The sequence below is a fragment of the Syngnathus floridae genome, chromosome 3, assembly GCF_059516105.1.
Source record: "Syngnathus floridae isolate MCC-2025c chromosome 3, RoL_Sflo_1.0, whole genome shotgun sequence".
NCBI lineage: Eukaryota > Metazoa > Chordata > Actinopteri > Syngnathiformes > Syngnathidae > Syngnathus > Syngnathus floridae.
The window spans coordinates 18,275,643-18,289,215 of record NC_142415.1 but is presented as its reverse complement, the minus strand read 5'-3'; the positions used below and the strand labels follow the sequence as shown (position 1 = coordinate 18,289,215).

The 13,573-nt window shown below is 42.3% G+C and overlaps 1 protein-coding gene across 8 annotated transcripts in view; it reads right to left on the bottom strand.

Moving 5' to 3' along the window:
• sall1a (spalt-like transcription factor 1a) overlaps window positions 1-13,573 on the bottom strand; it is a 124,388-nt gene that overhangs the window by 11,663 nt on the left and 99,152 nt on the right. The gene's annotated exons all lie outside the window — the stretch shown is intronic.

Sequence of the window (13,573 nt, the reverse complement as noted above, 5' to 3'; positions counted from 1 at the left end):
TTATTATTATTATTTTTTAAATCAAAACATCATTAACATTACTGTCTAGATCCTTTCAGGGGTGTTTAGGTGTATGGTGGGGCTGAAACAAGACAAACGCAGCCTCTCTCTCCTCGTGCTGATGTTGAGAAATGAAGATAATAACGTTTCGACGGCTGATGCCATTATTTTGCTCTTAATTTTTAAAGAGGAGCTGCGGGGCCAGGATGGATGTGTTCCCTGCTTGTCAGCTATCTTTTAGTTTCGACGAGAGTCTTTACTTATTCATGAGTTAAGAAAAAAAAAAGGAAAAAGAAAATGAAAGGAAGAACACCAAAGAATGGGACTCGCTGTGTCAATTGCACAATTATTAAAAAGCATAATTATAGACAAGCCATTAATTTGTGTGTGCTTGTGCTATGATGACAAAGTTAACATTGCAAAGGAGTGCACGGGGAGTGTTCTGCAATATTGTAACGTCCCAGGCGGGAAAATCAATGTGCAGTTAATTGATGTGAGTGTTGGTGTGAGATTGTAAACAAGGTGATTTGCAGCCCAGTCCAGCCGAGCAGAGGGATGGGAGGGGGGGAGGGGGGCGTGCGTGCGTGTTCGTGTGTGCGTGAGTCTTTTATAATGATCAGGGTACACGAACGCATCAAATTACACAAATGATTCATACAAGAACATTTAAAAAGGTTAAAGAGGTAGATGGATATATGATAGATAAAAATGGATATTCATGTACCTTGGAGCAAGTTTCTGCAGTGCAAGCCAAGTTGTTTTTCTTTTCTAGATTACAATCAATAAATCTTGATACATATGATGCATTCAATTGTTGACAAAAACGTGGAAATCCCTTAAATTTTGACTTTGTTGCTGTGTCTCTAACCGGAAAGCCTCTTTTTTTTTTTTTCTCCTCTGCGTGATGTTGCATTCAACACGTGGTGGGCTGCTTTTTCTTTCAATGAACCCCCTCATCCTCTACCTCCATCTTAACCGTGCATGCGGAATTACAACGAGCCGGTTGAGACCCTCATCTGGGTGTGAGACAGAGAGAAAGAGAGAGAGAGTGAGCAAGAGAGAGAGAAAGATACAGAGAGAGAGAGCGAGAGATTGCGAGAGAGATCGAGAGCGAGAGAGGGAGAGAGAGAGTGTTCTATCATCTGAAACAGAAAGATATTTCAAGTTTTATCTTTGCATTACTGTTTCATTATGTGGTATTTTAAGTGTAGTGTTTCACTTATTTTTTTTGTACTGCGTGATCAAAACAAAAGAATTCAATAATTCAATCAATAACTAATTACTTGTCTTTTCCTGGTCCAAATGACTTTTGAGTGGTCTTGTTTTAGTTTTTTTTCTCAAGGTTGTTGTGTTCTTACAAGATTTTAGTTGGAAATGGGTTCTAAAAGTTAAAAAACACTTGAAGAAAGCTGGATTCTAGAGGTGCAAAATTCAAAATGTGTTGAGTTGTACTATTCAGGCTCGCGACCCTTGACTGTTTAGAAATGTTGGTAAGCAATACGAGTAAATATCAGTAAATGCTTGATGATGAAACTTCGACTCTTCCATCTTATCCATTGAAGTTTGACGTACAAAACCAGTATTTTCTTGTTGTTTTAGATGCTCTTAGAGAAAAAGAAGCATCTCTTTGAAGTTAATCCGGAATACCAAAGTCCTCTGACCCCCGTAGTAGGCCTCCTCACAAATATGAAGCGCAGCACGGGCCTCCGTCCTGACGTCCTGCACCAGGATTAGGAGCTTGATTAAAGGGATTGTCATAAGCCGGCCTCCTGCTCCTAGACATCGAGAAAATGTGTGACATCATCAAGCCACGCTCTATAGTTGTCAATTTAAATGAATTTTAGGTGAACAGGCGGCTGAAAAATGACTCGTGTTAAAATTCACAACCTGCAGCGGCAAGAGAATAACCTCCATTAATTAAGAGATCAAGCCTCTCTATTGTCCTTGAGCGTCACCCCCCCCCCTTTACACCCCGTTAACCCCCTCCCCACCAATCCCCACAAGCCCCCCATTGTGCCCCTTGACAACTTCCTGCAGCATCACCTGATATCAATGGCATCAATGGACCCTGTTTGTTGTTACATGATCCCCACCGCCGTTCCAGACGCGCACCCCCCGCCTCGTGACCCACCCCCCCTTTCCTTTCAGTGGGGCTTGTTTGAGGGAAAACAAGTTGAGAGGTGTCGCAGAGGTGTTACAGGTCACAACCACACACAAACCTCTGCACTAGAACACACACGCGGAAACATACATACATACATACACACATACAGATAAAAAATATTTCACACACATACGCATATATATATACACAAAGAAGAAGGATGGTATTTTTCCCCCTTTTTACTCCACTCAGCATAATATGGTAATTATATTATGCACGTGTCCCATATAATTATGGGAGCGCTTTTCCGTCTTTCTGCCTATTTCCCTATTCTGATACGACCAACAAGTCTGGAAAATTGGAGGGAACGGAGTCTTGGGTATCAAAAAAAAAAAAAAAAAAATCTGCCAGCATTGACATGCAGTGTGCAAGGGAGCTACAGTGATTATTTCGATCAATTTTGTGTCAGAAGTGATCAATTAGTTTACTGGGCTGTTGTGGCCATTGAATCACAAAAGATTCGACCCGCAAACGTCAGAATTGCATGGCGGATATGCTAGCCACTGATCCTCTGTGCTTCTACAGTACACTTTGGAAGCTTAAAATTACGATCGGGCCATGTCACCACAGCTGTGCCGTGCAGCGGAAAAGAGGCACAGGCCTTGGATTTAAGTGCTGTGTCAATCCGCATCTGCATGCTCCTCCATTCTCTAAATTGCTCTATTTTAGGACAAACAGAGCTGCGAAATGCGACGCCGTTTGTAACTGCCCTTTAAAAACTAGCAACATTCGCGCGCACACACACACACACACATGTGCATGCACACACACACACACACACACACACGCGGGCGCAGTGTGAGGTCCCCATATGTGTCCTCACACCAGGCGGCCACACACACATGCGCACACACACACACACGAGTACTTTAATATTTATGTACTTTATGAATGTAAAAGGTCAACAATGTCGTACAAGGTACAATATGTGTCTGTCATTTTTTTATTTTAGTGATATAATTTTTTTCTCAAATTAAAAATGTATTGTCATAATTTTTTAGCTTTTACAAATTAACATGATTATTTTTGCAATAGTTTTGGTAATAATTAGATTTTGTCCCTTTTTTTTACCTTTTCTGTACGATTAGGATTTTCCTAATAAAGGAAGATTCTTTTTTGAAAATGTTACAAAATATTTGCAATAAAGATAATAAAGCTAACTAAAAAAAAAAATCATACTGTACAAGAAGGTCAGACTTCGCCATTGCTCGAGTTGGATGGACTGAATTCTGCTTGAGGGGGCTTGTAAAGTTGTGAGAGTGTGTGAGGTGGTGGTGGAAGGGCGGGGGGGTTGTCCGTCTTTATTTAGCCCACTTGTACAGGTCTTGTCGGACGAGCAACATTAGACAAGAAAGGTCCCTGATGACTGGCCAAAAAACGACCCGAGGGGAGGAACTCAATAAAGTCACCTCTCAGCCGCCCGTTCTCTTTTTCTCCTCGGCCTGTCGTGTCTCTTTTCGCTCTTCCCAATTCTCTCGACCCTCACTCACAAAATCCAAACAGTGCACCTTGTGGTGACTGCAGCAACAACTTATGGGAAACAATCCTTGTAAGTTTGTAAAGTTTGCATTGTGGAAGGTATGCAACTTTTTTTTTTTCAAGCAACATTCCATTAATGTAACTAATTACACTGGGTTTTTGCAAATTTTCCATAAACAATGTCTCTCAAGCACAAAGGTTTCCCCACTCCTGCTGTCTAAGTATATAAAAATATTTTTTTTATGATCACATGCACGTTTGAAGCACACACAGTACCACCCCCATCTTCTGCTGGTCCAGACAGGCTGGCATCAGACAACCCAAAGTGCCACTTTTCCTCCATCTTGCGGCTCACTTTGTCCTTTAAACTTAAACAAATACTGCCGCACCTTTCCTAATCCAATCGTTTGGATCTCGCAACACACACAAGGACCCTGCGCACATAAGCGGCACTCCTTTTCTTTTTCGAAGTTTGCTTTATTTTAAATGACTTCCTTTCCAATTCGGTGCCCTCCCTACTTCTGTGCAGTGAAGGAAGCCATGCTTATTACATGCTCAGGGGTTCTTTTTATCCAAATAGCTGCTTTTCTACTTTCTTCGCTTCTCCGTCTCTCTTTAATATTCACACTTAGAGTCCTTGGCGCTCACAAGATGGCTGTTTTCCCAGTTAGACTCCCCCCCGTCGTCCCTCACCCGTTGTTAACAGCCAAACGTGGGCCCGTCGAGTGTAAACAAGCACAAGAGGGTGGTGAGTGGACACACATATCTCCGCAAACCTCTCCAGGGATGTGCCACCCTAACCGGGTGCTGGAGTAAAACCGTTAACGCTAGCGTGCGAGCGGCCAAACGCCGAGGGGGTCGCCAGCGGCAGTGTTTCCCTGCCACCCGCCAGCCCCCACTTTTTCCCTCCCCAAAAAACACACATAGTGCTCACATCTGCTCGCCACACAAACAGAACCAGAGCGCAAGCGTATTGGCTCATCAAAGCTGTGAATGCAAATCGGAAGCAAAAACAAAGACTGCTGTAAAAAGCGTGTGCTTGCGAAACCAGGCCCTGCAGTCCGTATTGAAAGAAGATGTTGGTCACGGCACCTAATGGAAGGTTTGCATAATAAAAGCTTCGTAAAACTTTTTTTTATACGATACTTTAGATTTTGAGCCGATTTCACGTTCACAGTCGACTATTCAACAAGGTGACACTTTGTTCATTTATCTGCACGGGTCAGCAAGTGTGACAAACAAGTTGGTTGCGGCTTAGCATAGCGGTTAGCCTTGCTAGCTTCAGCTATTCTGATCACAGATTTTCTTAAATAGCATTTCAGGGAGGATTGCAGGACTGATGGTAAAGTGACCTTCCATCTTCAGCATCAATGTCCCATAAGCAACAATGGCGTGATAAAAAAATAACTTAAAAGTGGCAAAACAATCGAGAGCTAGCATATCAGCAAGAATATCATAATAATTGACTGCATCAAATGATCAATTATAGATCTTTTCAAATGTCTTATAAGCCAATCTGACATTAACCAATGGGCGGTTAATGATTAATTATGATCCAGAAAAAAGGGAAAATGTATTTTTATTTGCTATTTTCTTTCAATATTGTGTTGAAGCTTTCCGTCCTGCCAATATGATCCAAACAAGGAACGGATTCTCCCGCAATTATTGCTTTTGGCATATAAGGTGATTATGTTCTGGATCCTTCTGCAAGTCCTTTGTTTGACCAGGTGACTGTGACACTTCTCCAGTGTGAGTCAATATCCGCCCAACATCGTCATTAGCATAAAGACTGCTGGCTCCCAACAGCCTATACTTAAAACACACTCCAAACATTCATAATGGACCACTAGCTGATGTACGCAGCCCCCTGCTATTATCGCAGGTGAGACGGCGAACCGCTTTACATCTTAATTACCGGTTAAATCGATCTTGGGGCGCACTTTGACTTCATTTATGACATTTGGCCGAGACGTAAGAATACTAGGCAAAGGAGAAACGCCTACCCGACAAGTAACAAACAACAAAATGAAATTGTTCGAGGGAATGGTGGAGATATTGATAATTAAAGCCATGAAGATGAAAACGCAAGTACATAAATGCTGTACGCATCTTCATATTCTGAAAGGTAAAAGCAAATCCCAAACGTGTCACTTTGCTCTCCCCGCAGAGTGACGGATGACGACTAACGATGGACGCTTCATCTCGCCGAGGCTCTGTCATGACAGAGACGGATGACATCAGCCGCAGATGAATTACGCCGCCGCCATTTATCACGACGGGGCCAATGGGAAAAATACAAATGAACGATTAGCATATTTAGCCTTAATTAAGCGCCGGGGCAGAATAGATGAGCTTGTAACGGGGACCCGCGTGTTTGAACAGGCATTTGAATGGAGTCAAAGCACAAGGTTAGTTGCTAGAATATGAACACTAATTAGGGTTAATTGGCTAATTTTCACTGATTGTGGACGTCCTGCACCGTCAAGGTGAACAAGAATAGAGGAAATGAGCGTTTGACTAATGGCCTGGTAATTTGAATAGAATGGAACTCCACTTGTAAGAAACATGAACTGAACTCTCGTGGGTTTTTTTCATACATTTAGCATTGAGGAAATAGCTACAATGCCTTGCAAAAGTCTTCACTGCCTTGCCTATATATATATATTTTTAAAGAAATTATATACTTTTAAATATACATATATACAAATATATTTTTTAATGTTTATATTATAATTTATAACTATATATATTTTTTTAAAAGTCATATAATTTGTGAAATTAAGTTCACTAAGTGTTTCATGATCTTTCAAATCTTTTTTGAAAGGGTTCTTTACCTGGATTAGGTGTACCTAATAATATGGCCGACAGCTGTATATTATGGAGGGAATTGAGCATAACTAGCATCTGTCAGGAGTTGACGTATTATCGAGTGATACGAAGCCGACGGTGAAGATGAAGAGGAGAAAGTCGGTGGGGAAAAAGGAGGTAAATGAATAAATGAGACAAGAGAAAACAAGGGGGAACGGATGGGTGCAGAAGGGGGGGGGGGTGTCTAATGCTTGGGATGGTGTGGGGTAGTTGCAAGGGGGGGGTTACTAAGGTTGCAAGCAATTTCTCTTTGTTATCAAGTGAAATGACTCCGCAAATATGACAATAAATCACGGCGGGAATCAATCTGAGAGGAGGCGACTGTGAGCCGCTGATAATGCATCAATCAATATTTAATGTTTGGACTTTAATTAATCCACATGGGCACCCGGCATTCTTTAAGTGACAAAAGGGGGGAGGAAGAGGCGGAGGAGGCCACGTTTGCATAGAATAGCTCTTATATCAAATGGAGACACCAGAGGCGAGTGGACCCTCATCGGTCGATGCGCTCGTGCTGCTTTATCACCTGTGCTTTCAGTTACAGGCGCTTGAACGCAGCACGGCAGAGGAAGGAATTCAAAAACATTAAGATACCAAGCTCCTTTGCGAAGATCTCTTTTTTTTTAAACACACCTGTGCAATTTTTGACACCTGTTGCGCAAAGATCAATAGAAGCTCCAAATAATTACACTGAGTATGGTTGGACTCACGGTTAGCATTAGCAAAAACCAATAGCGTCCCATAAGCGATACATACGTGATTCTTTGTTATGTACAGCTCAACACGCACCACTTGGTCGATACACAACTGACAAATAATTTGCCATGAGTAGAATAAGATTGTTTTGCTGGAGCTCCACCTAGCGTACCTATGTACAGAATGCTCCCAGGTTAGCTTAGCGCTAGCTAGCTGGTATGGCAGCTGTCCGCTAGAGTACAGCGAGGGAAGCTGGAGGTTAAATAAGTTCTTTTAAACGAGAAAAGAAATCCCCTTCCTGTATACACCGAAACTAACCACACTATTTCCTGCTTTAGTGTAACACCTTTCTCAGTTTGCTAGCTGGGATGCAACTTAAGAGGGTGCACCCGTACTTCTTCGTCTGATTTGAAGGGGTTTATTATCAGTCGCAGAAATCTCTTATGAAGCCGCTCCGATCACACCGACATATCCCACAGGTACTAATTACCCAATTCACGACTCAAAAAGGCTTGTGGGAGAAAAAAAAATCATGGGACTCGACTGACATTTGGAAGGCCTGCACTGATAATTAGGAAACTGCTGAGAAGGAGGTCCTCAAGTTGAGAATCTAGCAAGACTCATCACCTGAGAAAAGTGTCCAGCAGGTCATCGCAAGCAGGACAGATATCCCAAGTTTTTGGACAATTATTCCGAGGGTGGCTTAAAGTGCGGATAAAAGGCTCACTGCAGTGATATTCTTGACCACATGTAGACTCCATTTGATGTCCCTGAGATTGAAATGTCTTTTATCTGCAAAGCCATATGGACGTGGGCCGTCTGTTTCAAAGTCCCCCCCTTCACCCGAGCAACACCCCAAATGGAGCATGAACAAGCAATTTGTGGGAATCGGCCTGCGAAATATCAGCGGAAGCCTTTCGTTGACTTAATGATGACTCGGGGTTCAATGATCTAAGCGCTGTGTGGTCATATTCATCTCCAACGGGAGTCCCAAAATTGTGATGAGCCTTCCGGGAGGGGCGAGGTGTAATTATGTCAAAATGAGTGCAACAAAAGATTTCTATATTGAAGGTGGTAGCTTAAGAATTTTGGGAGGAACTTTATAAAAATCTAGATGACAAAGTGCTGTTGGACAAAGTGAAAAAAAAATCGACACTTTTGCCATTTCAACACCACCAATGTGTTGCAGAGGAAGGCCGAATGGAACAATCTGATATAACTGACATTTATAACAGTTGTCAAGTCATTTCCTGCAGCCGTGGTTTATGTTTTTGCAATAACCTCCATGAATGATGTAAAGTGATATTATGATACTTCCTCCTGCTTTTATGATCAGACTTTTCTGTCGTTTCTCCACACAAAGTCTCCACTTGACGCTGTCGGCTCTGATTTGATGCAAATGAATACCAGTAAAATGGGCAAATAAATAAGTCATTTTTCACTGCTGTTTTGTTGTTGGCCCGACACCATAAGCCTCTTATTTATTTATTTATTTATTTTAAATTTATTTACATTTTTAATTTATGCCTACTTTAACCCTCAAGGTGAAATGTGCCAATTAATTTTTTTACAATTTTAATTTATGCCCACTATATCCCTGAAGGTGAAATGTGCCAAAAAAAAAAAAAAAGCTACGAACAAAGTTAACTCCGCCATGATGGTATCTTACAATGGGTCAGTGTTAGACACAAGCGAGAGACAGTTGTGAACTGAACATATCCAATTGGTCACGCTCATTAAAAAAAGTCACACTGTAACAAGCTTGACTGAAAATGTCGTTATTTTCTGTGATTTATTAGTCAGAAACAGAAATGTTAACATGGACGGGCCAAAAGGATGTTAAAGGGAGTCTGCTTCAGAGTTCAGGAACCTCCAATGTAGACCACACAGACACACACACTAGTCTGCCTCCCTTTAAGGTCAGCCATGTCAAGAACGTTTGTCTCAGGGTCAAAGGTGCATCCGGCAAAGTTGAACTTGGGCCATACAATTTTTACGATGTTTCTATCAGACTCGAGACATCTTCTTATCAAGAAGATGAGCCCAAGCAGTCCTTCCGACACTTAGCAAGTGAGACTGTTTACCACAGGTGACAGTACACCGTCGGGGGTTAAGTGCTGTCTCGCTGGACAAGAGCCCGACAAACAAGATTTAAAGCTTCGGCTGACCCCCCCGGTTGACCCGTCCTGCCCTGAGCTGAGAGAGTTTCACTTTGTGCCTCGTAAAGAAGACGGGGCCAGGTTCAAGCTAAAACGGTCCGACAGAAACGGACGGCGTGCGTGCTGATGTCATTTGCTTTATTGGCCCCTTGATGAATTCTTCTGTCGATATGCGACACCTTTAAGAACGTGGCCTCAAAATGTTAATTCCATGTAAAGTCTTCACCTTTCTTTGAATTGTAACGGCTTCCTCCAATAATAAAATGTAACCTTCAAACCCAAACTATTCTTCTTGGGTCTTTGCTTTAATCCATCCTGAGGCGGTAAACAGTGACGCCAACAACATTTAATTCCCTGGCTTCTTAAGGGAAATGTGTATTTCCTCCGAAATATCTTCAAGCAGATGAAAATGTGCTAGCATGGCGGTAGGGGATAAATTCAATCTGACTAAGATTATCATGCTTTGATTGGAGCCCAGATTAGGATTGCAGTTGGGCATTTTCAATAATTATTCTCTGCTTGAATTAAATGTATCCTCTTAACACGGAAAAACATACGCTGGCTGGAACATCTGCACCATGTTTTAATCTTCAAATATTTATTAAACCGCGCAGGAGAGCTTGGCTTGCGGAGATAGTGATGCGTACTGTCTTAATGGCAAGGATCAAGACAATTTGGCGGCTGGAAGATGAATTACCATTTGAGATCAATTGTATTTGTAATTATTTGAGTCACAATGAAATTAAAATGTGGAAAAAATTCTTGGAAAAAAAAGTTGAGTAATACATATGGAGTTTGAAAAGGTATTTTGATACTGCCTCAATTTTTTTTTTCACAGGAACGACTGGGTGAAGAAAGTTATGTCGTATAACGTAGAGGGAACAAGACCCAGTGGCCGACCTAAAAAGACCTGGCAGACGACCGTGTCAGCCGACATGAAGGCACTCGGCATCAACCACGAGATGGCCATGGACCGCTCCCGGTGGAAGAAAGCCGTAAAGAACCCAGTCCAACCCAGCGGTGCCTGGAAAACGGACTTTAAACCGATGATGATGATGATGATGAAAATTCATAAAATCACCATTTTGACTGATTCCCCCAATGTCACTTTGGTGCTATTCATACAGAACATCAACATGGGGAAAAAAATAAAATGTGAGTTTCAAAGAACTTCTGATATGACCCCAGGAGGCCTATTGCGTGTCTTGCCATTTATTAAACAATGCAAAAGAATAGTAGCTTGAAAAGGGCATCTGAAAATTTCCAGGTGTTTCGCCACAAAATAGCAACATGGGAAAAAAAATCCAGATTTTACAGCCAAATTTTACCTCTGAGGCAAAAAGTCTAGTCAACTTTTTCTCATATTGAATTTTGACATTATTTTTACAAATCCTTGACACAGCCAAAAATCGGCAAAGATGTCTGTGTTTAAAGCCAGAGTGAAAAGCTTCGACTACTCAAAACCATTAAAACAGCACGGCTGAACGGCTGAAAAATGTGGGAAAATTATGCCACTTTGACACAGCGGTGATTTCAAACATGTCCGCCGCTTTCGGTTGACAGCTTGTATGGCCTCACAGATGGGATCGTTACATTACAGCGTCGTCGGGTTGATTTAATTGACGTTAAAGAAAGGCATCTTTCTGTAGCCAGCCAGTGACACGGACAATAGAACGCAACTTATCTCCTGTCCCGCCTGCCCCGCATCAAACGTCCATTGTCTTAATTGTCTGCGGGACAATCCCAGCCAATGAGGCTTGTTTGCCAACAGCATTCATCCTCCCTCTATTTAGAGGTGCGCTCCTCTTCCTGTCATGAATTAGCCCCTCCCCCTCACCCTGTTTAAGCCATCATTGTTCTTTTTTATAATCACTAGCCATTTAAATAAATCTCAGGTGGTGATCCCCTTCCTCACCGAACGTTACCTGCCTCCACAATAGCGTCACTTTATCTAGCAAGAATTGACAAAAGAGAGACATCAGGTCAAACATAATACCTCCTCATCCAAAGCCGATTCTATCGCCGATTCTCTCCTTCTTATCACTGATAGCGTGTAATTCTTTTATGCTTTAATAAAGGGCAAAAATAAAGCGATTAAAACGGGGAAAACATATGTTTTACAAGTCATTAAACGACTCGCCCTGCTGTGGGCCTGATTTGCACGAAAGCCCTTCACGGGTGTAAATAATGTATTTATTTTTAAAGAGATTCTCTCACTGGAAAGAAAAAAAAAAACATCTCCATCTGGTCAAGTGTGAAGTAGGACAGGGTGAGATTAGAGAATGTACTACTGTGTTATCTTATCTCAGCTTAATGTCTGCACAATCAATTCTCCTCCCAACAAGTGGTTCATTAAAACGCTATGTTTTAATTCCGCTAGCACGAAAGCGGGTTATGGATTCAGTGTAGTGTCATAACGGAACTTTGCTAAACTGTCAAATTGCCTCCAGAGGCTCATACATGAACTCAAGCTCTTCAAACAGCCAAACGGGAAGTGAAAATGCTTTCCTGAGTACACTCTGATCCCAAGTCACCATTTTGTTATGGTTGGGAAAGAAAAACACTTGGATAGAGAATTTCCAGGTGGGCTTTACCTTTACTGTCTGTGTCATTTTTGCAGACCAGCCACAGAGAAATATTTTAGCAAGGCGGAGAAGAGGGACGGTAACATTAGCTTACGCTAACCTCCATCCCCCAATGGTGTCACATGACAGCTTCACTTATAACCCCCCTAAACATCCCATCATGAATCTACGTGAGCCCGCAAACAGGTCAACACCGCTTGCCTGCCGTTTACCCGCTCGTCCCACCTCGCCATCAATAATTCATCCAGATACCGCTGCCGGCTGTGTTCTCACGCCGCCGGCAGCCGCCTAGAAGGGCCGCGGCGGCATAAAGCTGCCGGCTGCCAATACGGCGTCATGCTCGGAATCGCAATGGCCCGGGCTCCGGGTTCCATCCATCACGCTCGGCCTGTCGGCGTACGCCTCAAATAATATTAAAAGCCCGAATCGTAAATTTCACTGCGGTGGTGGGGAACGTCGTGTTATTACGTGTCGGAAACGGGAAGCGTGGCTGAGCATTTGCCGTGAAGTGAGTGGAACAATGTATGGACTCCAAAGGGGAAGGGGGGGTTGTCTTTGCTGGAGGTGGGGGAAACTGGGTGGGATTTGTGGGAATGCCTCCTTAGCAATCCCACAACACGAATTGTAGACACACCCTTTGGACAGAAAAACCTGGACGGTATCAACAAGTGCAAGCTGCAGGTTTTTGTTTTTGTTATTAATTTGCCAGGTCAGGGCAACCTGGAAGCGCTGACGAAGAAAAAGATGAGTTAGAGTAGAAGAGGCCAAACATGTGCTGTTAAGCTCAAGCAGGCTGCGGCGTGACATGTTTGCAGTCTTGTCCTCTTCAGATGTTTGGCCCGCGCCGATCCACTTCAAACGCTTCGCTGATAGCCCTCGTCTTTCTCCTTGACTCTTCATTCCTTGTTCGACGAGGCCACGTCCACACAAACACGGCAATTTATTTCGCAAAATATATTCTGTTGTCTGTTTTTTTTGTTTTTCTCCCACCCCAAAAAAATAATTTGGTTGTTGAAAATGACTTCTGCTAGAATTGGTAACCAGGCAGAAATCTGAACAGGTGGTGTGAAGGGCCATTTTGGTTCTTCCCAGTTGAACTTTTCCCCCCAATTCCATGCAGTTTACAAGAACATCAACATGAGGAAAAGCTGTAAGTGTAAGCTTTTACAGGCAGTGTAAAAAGAGCCGTCCAAAACTACACTGAAGCTGGAAAAAAATGCCAGGTTGACTCTGTCCTCCTATTTAGTGATGGTGGCCATTACACAGAACGGCGACACCACAAGAAGGCCGCCTTTTTTCGTCAATGTAAAAAAGACTTCTACTACTCCTACCTGTTTATCAGCAATTTCTTTAGAATTTTTTGGAGGTTTGTAAAATGTTGTTGTTTTGCGAACCCCTGACATATTCCTTTTTGTACTGTAGAAAACATTCATTAAAAGTTCTTTTAAAAAAATCTAATTTATATTAAGTACATATGTGAACATAAATACTGTATATAATTTAAATTATTTCAGATCTTTTTTATGTTTTCTAAAGCAAAATTTTATGTCAGTACCCATTGTGTCCATAAATTGAGGACAACCTGTACCAGGTTGGCCGTCATTTCTGGGTCAACCTCTCAT